This window comes from Periplaneta americana, chromosome 12, assembly GCF_040183065.1.
Source record: "Periplaneta americana isolate PAMFEO1 chromosome 12, P.americana_PAMFEO1_priV1, whole genome shotgun sequence".
Classification (NCBI taxonomy): domain Eukaryota; kingdom Metazoa; phylum Arthropoda; class Insecta; order Blattodea; family Blattidae; genus Periplaneta; species Periplaneta americana.
Window position 1 is genome coordinate 71,254,074 of NC_091128.1, and position 13,115 is coordinate 71,267,188.

The following is a 13,115-nucleotide window of genomic DNA, read 5'->3' on the forward strand; positions in this document are numbered from 1 at the left end:
GAAGTTACTGGCAGTGAAAGCTTTTCTATTGTGTTTTTAGTTAATTATTTAATTAACTAGTCTCATACATCTGTCAGGTAACTGTAATAGTGTCCAGGCTTGAAATTGATAAAGGAGAAATCCCGAGTTTGACACCTGTTCAGTGTATTTAGCTCCATCCCCCCCCCCCACTATCTTTTTTTTGTAATGTTATTCCACAATTATGTTATCACTGTCATTTAGTGAAAAACATGTTCCTTACATTTACTGTTATTTTCTGTCTTGTAACTCAGACTTGATGCTCATCTGAGAATATGCAACCTTATGAGATATAGCTAGATTGAATGTGAGTAGTCAAGGATCAACTGATCAGCCCACATGTTTTGAAGTCTTGTGTAATCAGAATCAGGCATATTGAAGTTGGTAGTGAGAGTTTTATTTTTAAATCTGTAAATGTGATTTTGCACAGTAGGAAAAAAAGTGTTCGTCACAAACATACCATTTTTGTAAAACACTGATTTTTTTAGACTTCTTTTTCAGTCGAAAGTACATGCATATATTGTGCACGTTGCGGATTGAGTCTCTTAACTCTCTTTGCATATACTTGTTCTGTGCACATGTGGTGGTGATGATGGTTATAAGCTGTGGAGAAATTGGAGAATGTTTACGAGGGATGTCAGAATACCCCAAGAAAGTATTCCCCAAAATCATCTTTGTCCATCACACATTCTAAAGGAATACACATGGATTTGACCTTAGGTTATCACTACAGAAAGTTGACACACTAGCAGTTCAGTTAACAGTGTGCTAATGGACTTTTCAGTTAGTCTAAAGAAGGTTTGAACATAATTTTTATGGATTAAAAAATGGAAGTTGAACATAGCCTAATACTTCAGTTACTTTGATCCACGTCTTTAGCTCTAAGCTGAACATATGGCTACAGTTTCCAATTATTTTTCTTCAAGGACTACATAGTTTTATTTGTGTTTTGACACACTCCAGTGGACAGAAATGAGCATTTAATACTCATATCCTTAAAAAAAAAATTGTTTCTATTTGGGATTTATTACAGTACTGAAAATATTTTCGATGTTATCTATATTTATTAGCAACTTATTATTTTAAATAACATTGTTGGAATCGCTGATGTAGGATGTTAACAAAGCATGGCTTTCCTACTTTCTCACCACCACCTTCATTCCCTCTCCTTTTCCTTTGTTCTTGAGGCTTAAGAACAATGTTCGCTTTTCTGTGATGTCTTGATATTTGTTTATAGTGTGCGCAATCTATTTCCATTCTCTTCTGATCTCACAAGGGAAAAGTCGTGGCTAACGAGAAAGACTGGCTACAACATGAATCGGTGTCACATGGTTATCTTGGTATAGTCATGGCCATTGTGACAATCGCCTAATATAAATACATGTTCGAAGTTTTAAAAAACAAAGTAATTGCTATATTAAACTCATGTTAAAAGTGCATTTATAATAAACTTGTTCAATGTTGGCCATGTTATGACTAAGAATGTGACATCATACCATAGCCTGTCTTTGACATTAGCCATGGGAAAAGTTGATGAGCTTCTCTCAAACGCTCTTCTAAAACTGTGTTAATAGATAGATAATAGGGGAGATACGCAAAAATACCGCGTGTTTTTCTGGATGTGAAACATAGGGATTTAACATTACCATAAGAAATCTGTATATAAAAACAATGAAGGAATAACTTATCAGTGGGCCTTGTTTAGAAATTAAGACTGACAATTTCTAAAACAAGAGAATATCAGACTTTGACCTAAATGATGTTCTCTTGTTTTACAAATTGTCAAAGCCTGCTAATTTCTAAACATGGCTCATTGGTTACATTATTCTTTCTACGATAGTGCATAAAGTTAGATTTTACTGTGTAAAGGGAGCCTTTAAAACACAGTTGCATAAAAAAGTAAGTAATCACTTTAGGCACTGCTATTTATTTTACACACTGCTGAAAAAAATGTAATATTCAATGTACAAACTTTCAATAAGAAATTAATGCATTACCTCAATCTTTCATTACTTAAATATTACATGTAACACAAATAAGTAACATTCATATAATATACATTTGAGTCATTATTCTGAAGTTACATGTGGTACTCATTGTAATAAGATTTATCATTCAGCTGTTCGTAACCACTTTGTTGATTATATGGCTGTTTAGACGGCCATGAAATTGTGAACATGAATAAAACAGGCTACCATTCCATGGATACTTACTACTTAATGGATCTGAGTTTAGACGGCCATGACATTGTGATCTTATAATCTCTCCAACTTGAAATATTTATTTAATGTAAATTTGTGTTATCGTAGAAAAAACATTCTTTGATATACATTCGTAAAGTTATCTTTTTGGCCCTCGTGTGTTTCACAAACTTTACATTCCTACCAAAAAGAGAATCTTTACTAACTTGTCTCATAAATAACTATTATTTCTTCATTGTTTTTATACATTTTTTATGACAGTGTTAAATCTCTATGTTCTATACCCAAAAATATATGCTGTTACAAAAATAGCTGTCCATTATAAGGTTACGAAAGCATAAAAGATTGTCGAAAAATTTAGCAGCCTCTACATTTAGAACATAGTACACACTCAACTGTAGCATGTCATGTAACAGGGTAGGCATTCACAGAAGGCAACTGAACTACTCTAAGCATGCGTCATTGTTTCTTTAATACAACATTCCAAGTAAGTTTCCACGTACAGTTTATGTGAACAGCTAATTTTTTTTACATTTGTGCATCAGTTGTAGAGGTGATACTGCTTGCAGTTTGGATGGGGTGGTTTTAACATATTCCCTTGTAAGTGATGATTGGGTCTTCTTTCACTTGTCTTCACAGATTTTTGTTGGAGAGGACATTGTTGTTGACGTAAATAAATATTCAGTTGCTTGCATGAAGGTGATTTCTTGCAAATAGCAAGCAAGTTAAAATGATAAAAATTAATGTGTAATTTCTAATGATTGGGTACATAAGTTCCAACAGTGCAAATGATTGAGTACATAAGTTTCAACAGTGCAAAGCGTTGTTGCAAACTAAAGAGAAGAAAGGAAGGAAGAAATGTCTTAGATTTAAAAAAAAAGTATCAGTAGATTTGTTATTGGGAATGTTTGCACATCTCAAATGATCATAATTCCTTCTGTTGTGCCTATCATTCAAACGTAAGAGATTCATAATTTGCCAGTGAACCCTTACCAACATTGGAATGGGGAGCCGTAAGAAGGTAAATCCTGCTGTGCATGCCATAATTCATTTCACATTCCTAACCAACTAAATAATATCTATCCTTAAGTAATAGAGCACTTGTCCTCTCCATTCAGTATATGAAGATTTATGTGATGTAATTCCGTTTATTCTGCAGCATTCTATTTTTGTACGACTGTAGGAACACTTACACTACTTGTAATGAAATGATTTTGATATAATTGACGAGATTTATACAGTTCCACATAATGACGTGATAGAATTTTGCTTTATGATTGCTCAGATATTAATGAGTCAGTTTGTTGATTACAGTCGTTTTAACATAAGGTGATATGTATTTGTTATTTAACATTTCCATGATTTTGTTCTTTTTGTTTATTAAATCCTATTATGTAACGTTTTATTTGAGGCACTTGTTCTGAAAAATTAGTACTGAACTCTGGAGAAATAGGCATAGAGCAGCAATTAAACTTTTAATTCTATTCTCTCACGTGATAAATAGTATCCATGTTTATTTCTTGCAAGTGACAGATGAAAAATACATATTCTTTTTCTGGTTTAAATAATATATGCAAATTATTCTTAATGGCTCCATGACTTTAATGGAATTACTAATTCAATTTCATATATTACTCTGTTTCATTCAATAGTACCATGAATGATGTAACAAGGAGAAGTATATGATTATCAGTAGAAATCTGATTTACAGAGTGAATCAGAGTTTACTCTCGGATTTTGTGATATCATTGCACTGCAGTGATTAAGGATAGTGTAAAATAGTGAATGGTAATGTAAAGAGAAAAGTTCAATATTCTTTAACATTCCTCACAATGTTCAATATGGCTGTCCATGGTCCAGCATATGTCTTTTCTGTAATCTGATTCAGTCCATACACATTGAGGCATTGCTGTGTCCACCTCTGCAATAGCTGTAGTAATAGTTTCTCAATTTATCTAAGTCTTGGTGCAAGAGCAGCACATACACAGTGTCTTTAAGAAATTCCCACAGGAGAAAATCCAAGCGAGTTAAATCCGGTGATCGAGGAGGCCAGACGAGAAGTGGTAAACTTCTTTTTCTTTTTTCTTTCGCCCTCATTTTCTTCTCTTCCTTTTCTCCAAATTCTTCTCATTATTTTCCTTTATCCTTTTCTCCTTCCTCATCTTCTCTTTCTTTTCTCCTTTTCTCTTTATAGAAATGAGGCTTTAGAGCAAGGGAGAATGAGGTACCTTTAATGACCATAATTCAACACTTCAGAAAATATAAATGCAGCACAAAATTGTTTAATTTAGTCCCTACAGAGCAATGATATTTCGTCTGTATACTGGACAATGAAAAAATATATATAAAAAATTAATTTGGAGATTTTTTCAAGAGATTGACATTCATCATTATACATGAAGGCATGGAAGCATGTTTCATCAATTATTCCTGTCAGGAATAAGAGTAAGAATACAGAATCACGTGACCAGCAACTTCTGGTTTGCCTGAGGTGAAGCTCCACAGCTTTAGATGACATTGAGATAGTGGTTACATGAAATTGAATGTGGCAAACGTGTATTGTGATCAAATTCTGCTAGTGATTTTATAACAGTGAACATTAAAGCAATGCCTTGTAATTTTTCTCAAACCATAATTACAATGAAATTGTAATGAAGTTTGCTTATGCTAATAGTTACAACTCTTGCAAAATGTGGTTAAATTTGTGTCACTGCACACATTCTCAACCTTTGCAGCAGATGTTGTATGCTTGTAGTGTAACAGTTCTTACTGAGGTATCAAAGCACTTTCATTACATTATGTTTCAGCTTGTCACCTGAAAATTAGCGTCTTAGGAGTGGATTCTTCAGTGGGGGAAAAGAAATGTTAGTCTGTGAGCACTGAATTCGGGTTATAGAGAGAATAAGAGAGTATATTTTCGCAATATTATAGCTTGCCTTGTCTGCAGATTGTAGTGTGTCCAGACATTGTCATGCAATAGAATGACTTCATTTTCCCTTTGAATTCGTTGTTTATTTCTTTAAGGTTTCATTATATCATTCTGGAGTGACTAACGGGACTATTCGACTGTCCAACAAGATGGTAACTATTATTATTCTGGACTGAAATGTACAGTCATATTTAAAACATTAAAATGTATATTATGTTAAAATACAACAGTATTAAACACTTAACAAACAATTAAAATGCATTTAGCTAGACATGTTTCAGGACTTGCTGTCCTATGTTCAGTAGATTTCTGAAATACGAAAAATGAGAAAACTATTGTAATATAAATGTCTCGAACTATTTCTGAAATATTAATGAAATATCTTATAATATTGAATTAACAAATTCACTTTTCACATATATACAATTTGTTAATTCAATATTATAAAATATTTCATTAATGTTTCAGAAATAGTTCACGACTTTTATATTACAACAGTTTTCTCATTTTTCGTATTTCAGAAATCTACTGAAGATACGACTGCAATGTTGGGTAACTATCGGTGTTGGACCCCAGACTCATTTCACTGGCATTAATACCTTCATTTCATTCAGATGCTAAATAACTTGAGATGTTGATACAGCGTCGTAAAATAACCCACAAAATAAAATAGGACAGCAAGTCCTGAAACATGTCTAACTAAATGAATTTTAATTATTGTTAAGTGTTTTTTTAATACTGTTGTATGTAACATGATATACATTTTAATGATTTAAAGAAAAATACTGTTAGTTTATGACTAATAAACATGTCTACTATGCATAATCATCTTCTATAAGAATGAACAATGGAAATTGGTCAAAGAATGTCTTGAATTGGTACCACCAAGTTCACAGTACAAAATTCTGTAAAGAGAGCATCCTACAAGCCATGAAGGATGTGGAAAACCACTGGCATAGTTCAGTCAGGCTCCAGAGTTGTTCTTGAACATGGTTTCAATTCCCACTTGGGCTGATTACTTGCTTGGGTTCCCCCCCCCCTCTCGAGCTTTTCCCCAACTGTAAAGCAAATGTCAGGTAATCTGGCAGCAATTTCTTGGCCTCTTACTAAATACCATCTCAGTATTACCAGTTCCATCAATGCTAAATAAACCTGGTAGTTGATACAGCGTTGCTAAATAACCAACTAAAAAAATGGAAGATAATGAAATTTTTGTTTAATTGGTTTATTTTACAACACTTTATCAACTTCTGTGGTTATCTAGCGTCTGAATGAAATGAAGGTCAAAATTCCAGCAAACTGAGTCCAGGGTCCAGGTTCGAAAATGTTACCTAGCATTTGCTCTTAATGGGTTGAAGTAAAACTCCGGAGAAAAATCTCAACCAGGTAACCTGTTCAAATCAGAATTTGAACCCAGGCCCGCTTGTTTCATGATCAGACATGCAAACTGATACTCCACAGCGGTGAACTGATAACGATGGACGAGGGAGACTTTGTAATATCGAAATGGAAAGTAGACCTGATCTGTATAATTCTGTAGGCAGTTAAGAACAGGGATAAATGAGATTAAATAGTAAAAAGACAGATAACGTTATAATAAATAATAATACTATTGATACTGTTCAAGAATTTAAATATTTGGGTAGTATAATTGACAAGGATGGTGGAGCCTTTGAGGATGTAAAAAACCGAATAAAAAATGCAAATAGTGCATTTGTCCAGTTGTACCCAATATGGAAATCTTATATTATATCTAGATCTACAAAAATGAAAATCTTTAACAGTAACGTGAAATCAGTCTTATTGCATGGCTGTGAGACTTGGAAAACAAGTAAAATTATACAAAATAAACTTCAAACATTTGTTAATAGATGTTTACGAAGAATCTTAAAAATTACATGGCCAGATATAATCACAAACTCGGAACTATGGAATATAACAAATCAGAAAGAAATCACAATAGAAATCAAAAGACAAAAGTGGAATTGGATAGGGCACACAATCAGGAAAGAAGATGGAGCAGTAGAAAGAATGGCTTTGGATTGGAACCCCCAGGGTAGTAGAACAAGAGGAAGGCCAAAAAATTCATGGAAGAGAACAATTTTGGAGGAAATTGCTAGGGAGGGGAAAAAAAAAACATGGAGTGAAGTGAAGAAGTTGGCTACAAATAGGGTCCGATGGAGGCACTCTGTGAATGCCCTATGCTCCTCATGAGGAGATGCAGGAGTTGATTGATCATTGAATTCATGAATTCAGGTAATACAATAGGTATGTTGGCCAAGAAATGGCAAAAACATAATTTTTTTAGGCTGAAACTCCAATTAATTTGCGTAATAGACTTTTCAAGTAGGATGTTGAAGAGTTTGGATGATGAATAAACACAGTTTTGGAAAAGAAGGTTACATTTACTGAGAGGTTCTAATTAATGAATGAAATACGAATATCTCTTCAAACTTCTCAAACTTAACAGAAAATTTAAAATAGGTTGCTGATCTGCTAACTACAGGAAATTCGTCTGATGTTGGCTGAGCCCATGCATGCAAGCAGCAACAATTGATGGCTGACCAACTATTGGTGTTCTTGGTCCATTATCTCCCTACTATGTGTGACACACATTCAGCACTCATAGAACTTGATTATTAAGAGCATGCACATAATTTTATTATCTGATAAAATTAGCATTTGCATAAAAAATTCTGTTTCTCTGTTTTCAGTTTATCTGCAGTGTGAGGGTTATTTCTATAGATCCTGTTTTCTAGGGTTTCTCTGCAAATAAAAATCGCACACAGATTAGGTGAACATGCAGATCATAACTCTCTAGAAATTATTCTTTTATCGAAAATCCTTCATATATTGGCCAAAGACTCACCAGCAGTGTGGCAGAATCTTAAAGATACCCTTATTGTCTCATTATGTCAGCAGCTTAAAAAATTGTGTAAATATTTCTGTATGGAACATCTATCCATTTACTGTTTCAAAAATATGAGCCTAATTATTACAGCACACCACACACTAATTCTTTCATGATGAAGGGAAACTTGGTGAATTAATCTGGGAATCTCTGTGCTCCAGTGCCCATAGTTTTGTTAACAACCAGAACCACTCAAATTAAATTGAGTTGTGGAACTCTGTAATGATTGTCCAACCTTATGAAGTTTTTCATCTGTTTGAACACTCTGTTCTCACATATGAATTCTTTCGTTTATCGATCCTGTTTCCCTAAATCTAAGAAGTTTTTGTACAGTAATCTATGTTAAACCAGAATGCCAGATTGCTTACAACTTCTCTACAAGACTTTTCCATGTAAGTGTCATACACAAAAAATTACTTACGGGGTGGCATTTAAATAAAACACAGTAATACCTCACTTAATGCTCTAGATGTATCCCTAAAAATAACTTTATGGAAAACAGCTTTGTGCAAGGTCATCTTAACATTATTTCATTAGGATGTGTTATTAAGGAAATTGGATTCAAGAGGAAGTTCCTATTCAGTAAAAGAATATGTAAGAAATAATAGCACTGGTAACACAGATTTAAATGCACTTAATAACCACATATTTGACATTCAGAAACAAATAATGACAGTATTATTTAAAAAATAAATCAATTGTCATTTGCTTCTCCTGGGATTTTTTGTCTTTCAAAATTTCATTGTAATAAGAGAGGGAATTCAGAATGTTTCTTTTCACCGCAGAGCTATGTTCCCAATCAGGGTAATTTTCTTGGAGAACTACCAATGTCTCTGATATTTTGTCCACATTTTCTGACAATTTTTCTTGTCAGGATTCTCTGGGCAGGAGGATCATCATCAGAACTGCCATCTTCCTCTTGAATCTGGGCTTGGTTCATCTCCAAAGATCATCTACAGACAGAGTGTTTCACTATGGGATTGGAGCAGGTCTTTTACATCTCGGAAATCAACTTCTTCCAAACCAACTTTGTTTGCTATGGATACATTATCCCCCATGACAGCAGGTTCCTCCAAGTCAAAGCCATGGAACTCTTCAGAAATATCAGGCCACACTTTTTTCCAGGTCCCTTTCACTCCATGATGCTGCAATGTTTTCCACGGCGTCCTTTATGTTGTACCTTTCCAGAAATCCTTCATCGTTTTGCTCTTTTCATCAACTGCGTGGATCGACTGCTTGAAAGTGCATCAAAGGTAGTATGCCTTAAATGCAGCAATTACTCCCTGATCTATAGGCTGGATAAGGAAGTGGTGTTGGGTGGAAGAAACAGAAGGTCCACAGGTATTGATGACTTCATTCTCTTCAAATCATGAGGGTGCCCAGGTGCATTATCGATGAGAAACAGTGCCCTGGATTCAAATCACTTATCTTCACAATAATTTTTCACTGCTGAGCAAAAATTATTGTTAAACCATTGTTGGAAAATATCCAGAGTCATCCAGCCCCTTCTGTTTGACTTCCAAATCATATGCAGTAATTCCTTTGAATACCCCTTGAAGGCTCTGGAATTCTCTGAATGGTAGATAACAAGAGCTTTTAACTTGAAATCACCAGTAGCATTACTACACAATAGGGTAGTGAGACAATCCTTGTCAGCCTTGAACCCTGAAGCATGTATTTCTTCCTTCAATATAAAAGTTGTGGAAGGCATTCTTTTCCAGTAAAGTCCCATCTCATCTACATTAAAAACGAGTTCTGATCAGTAACTGTTATCTTCAATCATTGCTGCCAGTATGTTCTTAAATTGGGCAGCAAAGTCTTCATCGGCACTTGCAGATTCTCCCCAGACACTAACACAGTGCAAGTTACTGTGGCACTTGAATCTGTCGAACCATCCTCAGCTAGCATTGAATGAATCTGATGACTATGGGTCATGAATGTCCCTGAGTTCTGGATTCCCCCCCCCCCCCCATGATGACTGCTTGACTGAGTGGCATATTTTTTCTGATTATGGTCTTCAATCCACAGGCCAAGCAATTTTTCCATCTTCTCCATTACAACACTTCTTGACCGCTTCACTTTTGTGGCAGTCATAGGTGTCATCGACTGGATTGTAGTCTTTATTTTGTTTGCATTTCCTAGGATTGTTCTTATTGTGGAACCAGCCAATTCAAAACTGTGGGCCAGCACTCTGTCACTCACCCGGTTTGTAAAAAACAATGTTTCGTAATTAATTAAAAATTGCCTGTTAAAGTAAGAAAACATTCACTTCATCAAAGAATTTAAGTGCAGACACACTGAATAATAAAGAAAAAATTCTGTAATCTTATGCAACATTGTGTCTTTAATGAGGTTTACACTTAACACATGGTATCACATTGCTTTTAAATGATTGTCACTCACCTGCATTTATGCATCTAATGATGTTAATTTTTGTTTCCATTGATATGCTTTTCCGAGGTACCTCTTTATTTATACCATCAGAACTACTCTCAGATCTCTCTGACATTTTCACTTACAGTAATTTTATTTAAACGTATTAAAGCCACACAAGAAGAAGAATGTTCACATTAAAATATCAGGAAGTTATATATGAATATATGCGTCCAATAACAACGATAATGTTTGATATAAATGATCAAGTGCCTATAGATTATACTGAAATTCAATATTTCTCTACATTTTGCGAGTGTATAAAAATCGACTGTTGTAGAGTGTTATCAATAATGTGTATATTTTATATTATGAAATTATATGTTACTATGACTTTTGGACATTGTTATTATAAATAATAACATAAAAATTAAAAATAAAAGATAAATAAAACAGTGTTATAACGAATCTGCATTATTCGGGGTAGTGCTAAACGAAGTATTACTATAATTTCATTGGTACAGAATAATATTAAAGATGTAAAGAGCTGTTGTTAACATACACTGACTTATGTCTCATGCACTATGGCTTTGAGTGGGGAAGTAACGGACTGAGACTTGGTCAATCAGTAGCTGCCACTTGCATGCGTGGAGCTGGCCAATACCTGACATATTCTCTGTACCTAAAGTTTACACAAGCTTGAAAAAGATTTGCATCTCTCTTATATGTGTTTGATGGCAAATGGAATTTCTGAGCATAACTAAGAGCTTGTATTTTCCCAGTTAGAGTGTGGAAGGTATATATCTGTGTGACTGGATGTCATTGCAGCTTGAATACTCCATAGCAAAGTGAAAGAGATGTAGACTGTCTTTAAGCATCAGTCTACTTTTTGTTATGATAGCTCTTTGTAAGATATTATATTAAAATATACCAGTATTTCAGAATTCAGTCTTGTAATTCAGATGCAGTTCTTGCGTAATCAGCACAAAGAATTGAAAGAAAAGTTAGAACTTCTCTTAATGAAAATTAATCTCTTGTTCTTGATCACCAGGATGACACTGTAATCAGTGAAAAGAATCGAGATTTGAACGATTTTGTGTTGTTACATGGCAAGTAGATTGTAGTGAATCTCTTTCCAGGAGATTTCAGTGCTAGGTTAGATGTGAATCTTCTATACCTTTAGGTTGAGTCATCTGCTTCTTCCATAGTGAAAACATTTTAAGTATTTAAGGTGTTCATTCTGCACTATAGCTGCATGATCTAAAGCAGCATTTCTCAACCTGTGGTCTGCGAAGTGGACAGGTGGTCCGTAGGCAGTATTAAAAATTTAATTCTTATTGAATTTAAAATATCAAGCAAAAAGTAACGTATATATTATGCAAATCTAGTCTTTCAGGTGAAGCTCCCTCTAAAGCAGATTTGAATAATTTCAAGAGAAAAATTGTTCCGGGGCCGGGTATCGATCCCGGGAACTCTGGTTGAACGTACCAGCGCTCTACCACTGAGCTACCTGGGAACTCCACCCGACACCGTCTCCCGGGTAGCTCAGTGGTAGAGCGCTGGTACGTTCAACCAGAGGTCCTGGGATCGATACCCTGCCCTGGAACAATTTTTCCCTTGAAATTATTCAAATATGCTTTACAGGGAGCTTCACCTGAAAGACTAGATTTGCATAATATATACGTTACTGTGTACGTTAACAGAAAACCACAATTCCAAGTCACACAGAGATTGTGTGCACTTGTTGTGGATCTCTGGCGTTCGTCAGCCCATGCGAGTTGTGTGGATATAAAGGGAAAAGTTGAGACGGTGTCGGGTGGAGTTCCCGGGTAGCTCAGTGGTAGAGCGCTGGTACGTTCAACCAGAGATCCCGGGATCAATACCCGGCCCTGGAACAATTTTTCCCTTGAAATTATTCAAGCAAAAAGTAATTTAGTAAAAATTGTTCACATGAAATGGATACCGTACTGTGTAAGCCAAACTTTCTAAAAGCCATGAATATTTAAACGGCCAGACAAAAATCTAGTATTTCCAGGATATGAGGATATGACTGCATTGTTACTAACTTCAGAGGGACTGAGGTATCTGCCGATAACAATTGGTAGGGTTGATAACATACGAACCGCGAAGTAAACAACAATACAATACAATTTGGTTGCTCCTGCTTTCGCTTGCTGTTTTAAGTAAATATGTGTTGTCCATATTTCCAAGAAGCTGATTGTTTATTGTTATTTACTAATGGTTTTGCTTACAATTGCCAATTTAGCAATCTAGCAGCTTCAGTAGATCTTCAGAAATGCTAAGTTATAGTTGGACAAAGTGTGTTGTGAGTTAACTCCAATTTTAATATATTTTGAAAAACTATTTTAATAATGGGAAAAGGCTTGGAACAGGGACTTTGAAAAGAAAAGTAAGTGATACAGGCGATGCTAATTCCAACTGTGAAATGGTGAGTCCTTATTATGCGTTACAAATAGACGAAACTACTGATGTTACAAATGACGCACAGTTAATATACGTTAGATATGCACATGGTGACGTTACTTTGTTTTGTTGAACTTCGCCAACCCGAACAACTGGAGAAGAAATATTTCACTCTCTTGTTAGTTACATAAGAGACACGGATCCAGTGGGGAAAATGTGTGGGCTTCTGTACAGATGGAGCTCACTTTCTTACAGGCAA

General features: G+C 34.9%; 1 protein-coding gene across 5 annotated transcripts in view; it reads left to right on the forward strand.

Moving 5' to 3' along the window:
- Fs(2)Ket (Importin subunit beta Fs(2)Ket) overlaps window positions 1–13,115 on the forward strand; it is a 123,823-nt gene that overhangs the window by 60,527 nt on the left and 50,181 nt on the right. The gene's annotated exons all lie outside the window — the stretch shown is intronic.